General features: G+C 44.0%; 1 non-coding gene across 1 annotated transcript; it reads right to left on the bottom strand.

The window, feature by feature from the left end:
- Positions 1 to 374: 374 nt before the first annotated feature.
- Positions 375 to 462, bottom strand: trnak-uuu (transfer RNA lysine (anticodon UUU)). The gene is given in 2 exon segments: positions 375 to 410; positions 426 to 462. It is a non-coding gene; the product is annotated as a tRNA-Lys (tRNA).
- Between the last annotated feature and the right edge of the window lie 3,131 nt (positions 463 to 3,593).

Raw genomic sequence — 3,593 nt, 5'->3', positions numbered from 1 at the left:
GGACGCTGTTTCCCCTTGCTGGAGAGTCGAGAGCTAATGGTTATAATCTCAACCTAAAGGGCCGACCATTTAGAACAGAGATGAGGAATAATTTCTTCACTGAGAGGGTTGTGAACCATTGGAATTCTCCACCCAAGAAAGCTGTGGATGCTGAGCCATTGAATAGATTCAAACCTGAGATCGATGGATTTTTGGACACGAAGGAACTCACGGGATATGGGGATAGGTCGGGAAAGTGGAGTTGACGTCGAAGATCAGCGATGAGGTTCTCAAATGGCGGAGCAGGCTCGATGGACTGCCTGGACAACTCTTGCTCCTTTCGCTTCTGTTGGTCCGCTGGAAAAGCAGAGCTTGCCAGCTGTTTTAAAATTTTGAGTCTGAACAGGGACTTGAACCCTGGACCCTCAAATCACTATCTGTTTCATTAAAAGTCTGATGCTCTACCGACTGAGCTATCCAGGCTCGCTGCGCCATTAGTTTCCATCATACAGATTCATGGTCAGACTCTGAATTCTCCCTGTCGATGTCGAATTCGGGGGAGTATCCCTTTTGTCCAATTTTCAGCATCGTGTTGAGGAGAATCCTTGTTTCTGTTGAACGTGATGTAAGAAAAATGTACAGTGAACTCGTGAGTTTACAATTCTTCTTGTTTGTACAAAATGTTTTGTCATTCCTCAGCAGCAATTAAAAAAACACTTTACCCAATGGCTCAAAAGCTAAACTTGTTCCACACGGGAGCTGGAAAAGGCCTCTCGACATTTCAGCCGATCAACAATTGAAAGCTGAATAATTTCACCCGTTACACCGTGACATCAGGCAGGAGATTAGCCTCCAGAATTTTCCGTACACGACACTTCAAACAGATGAATACCTGCTTCACGGAAAGAAGAATTGTGTCTTTGGTTGTTTAGATTTAAAGATGACGTGCCGGCCCCTTTACCATTTCAGCTGTCGCCAATTGCCCCCTCTCCCTCTGAAAACAAATAAACTCTCACCTGCTATTGCAAGACGGGAGGCCAGAGGAGCCTCAGTGCCCACATGGGGACATGAAGAAGTTGATGCGTTATGGAACATACCGGTTGTACCTTGAACTCCGGTCAAAACGTTCAGGTGGTTCAACTACTTTAGGTGGCGCTGGAACTCACAACCTCGAGCGAATAATTATTGGAGAAATAACGCGCGCTGACCGATTGCGCCACTGGAGCCGCGCACGGTCTGTGTCACCAGTGCTCCCATCAAACAGCTTCATCCTCGGTCTCTCAATTATCGCTTCGTGATCTTTCCCACACAGAAGCCTCCAACCCAGAGGCGATTCGTTAAACATCCGCAGTGATCTTTAAAAGCCGTGGCATCTGAAACAAAACCCCAGACGAAAAGAAATTTTAAATATATTATTATTATTAACTTAAGGACAATTATTTTCATGCTACTTTGAGGATTTGGAGAAAGTGGGAGCTGAAACTAAGAAACTCTCTTTGGGCTGTCGGTGACTGAAGTGATGGGCGTTATTTCATTTGAAAACCGAGGCTCGGAGCTTTCTGATGGAGAAGTGTGACAGAAGATTGTGGTTAGTGGCAGTTGTCGCGGAAATCCAGAGGAGAGGGAGAAAAGTCAAAGTCACAGCTGTGACAGCTCAAGTGCTCTGCTGATCTGTAATATTTAGAAAGTAATGTAAAATACAGGACAAACCAGTTTGGTGTCGGTTAACAAAAATACTAAAAGTCCCGGGATCAAAGGCGGGACTTTTAGTATTTTTAGTGAAGAGATAACGGATTTAACCGCCAGACCGTAATCATTCCACATGAACCTGAAGCGCCTTGCGGAAAACGGCATTGCGAACTGTTATGTTCGTGTCATGACTTGAAAGACCCTCCAATTACCGACAGTATCTTTGAACGAGTTGTGCAGCCAAACCGCGATAGAAGCCGCTTTGCATTCGTCAAACGTGCAGGCGACGATATTGGGGTTGATAAGGGTCGATTTCATTTATTTGAAATCTCACCATGTGTCCCGAAGATTGACCGCAGGATCGAGTTTTTCCTGTAAGTCCTGAATTGAAGGGACAGGCGCAATAAGCAGGTCGGAGAAATGAAGAGCAGAAAATGTGGATGAAACTTGCACGAGTGAAAATCCCTGTATGTTGGAAGACTCAGTCCCCAGTGGTGGAGAGGATTGGTATTTCAAGCTGTTTCACCGCTCACACACACACCATTGGCTCATTTAATCACCTTCAACAACTCGATTACATCATCACTTAATCTTCTATACACAAGGAAATACAAACGTTTTCTATGCAACTCGCCCGCATAACTTAACCATTTTAGCTCCGGTATAATTCTGGTGAATCTGCGCTGCAACCCCTCCAAGGCCAGTCTATCCTCCCTGAGGTGTGGTGCCCAGAACTGAATGCAGGACTCTAAATGTGGTCTCAGCAGAGTTTATATAACTGTAACATAACTTACACCCCTTTGAATTCCAGCTCCCTTATGATAAAGGCCAAAGTTCCATTCGCCTTTTTAATTATTTTTTGGAACTGTCCACTGACTTTAAATGATTTCTGCACTTGGACCCGTAAACATCTTTCCTCCTCTACAGTTCCTAGTTTCTCACCAGTTAGAAAATATTCTCATCTATCTCGCTTAGGTCCAAAGTGGATGACCTCACACTTCCCAATGTTGAAATATTGAACAGTGTTCGGCTCTTTTCCATTGAAAATAGAAGGCTGAGAGTGACCTGAAATAGGACTTTAAGATTATGCAAGGGTTTGATAGGTCAGCGGTGTTTGCAATTTGGGGGGGGGAGGAGTCCAAAATTGGGCCCATAAACATGAGATAGTCACAAATTAATCCAATATGGCATTCAAGAGAACCATATTTACAATGAGGCTCGCTGGAATGTGCAACTCGCTACCACAAGGAGTCGTTAAGGCGAAAAGCTGGGTGCATTTACCGGGAAGCGAGATAAACACATGGAGGAGAAAGGAATGTTATGGTTTGCTCATAGGGTTAGATGAAGAGGGGTTGTAGGAGGCTCGTCTGCAGCATTAACACCGGCATAGTCTAGTTGGGCCGAATTGTCAGTTTCTGGGATGTACATTCTATATAATTCTATGTAAGCTCCATCTGCTCCATTTACCAACTCACTTAATCTTTCAATTTCGCTTTGCAACTTTATGCTCCCATCTATATTACTCACTGTGTCATCCGAACTTGGTGTCATCGACAAACATGGATATATGGCTCTCTATTTCTTCATCTACCTCATTTATACACTGAGTAAAAAGCTGATGCCCCGGTACAGATCCCTGGAGGACACCACTAATCACATCCTGTCAATTTCAGCACAGACCTATTATCCCTACTCTCTGTCTCCTACCTCCCAACCAACGCCCTACCCATGTCAATAGGTTGCTTTAATTTCCATGTGCTCTCATTTCTGTAAACAGTCTCTTATGTGGTACGTTATCGAATGCCTCTGGATGTCAATTTCCATATAACACCCATAGACACTCCATTATCTACCACGTTAGTTACATCTTCAAAAATTTCAACTAGTTGCGTTAGACTTGACTTACACTTTACAAATCCATACTG

Source organism: Heptranchias perlo, chromosome 20, assembly GCF_035084215.1.
Source record: "Heptranchias perlo isolate sHepPer1 chromosome 20, sHepPer1.hap1, whole genome shotgun sequence".
Taxonomy (NCBI): Eukaryota; Metazoa; Chordata; class Chondrichthyes; order Hexanchiformes; family Hexanchidae; genus Heptranchias; species Heptranchias perlo.
Note: the sequence above shows the minus strand (reverse complement) of the source record. Positions and strands in the feature narration are given on the sequence as shown.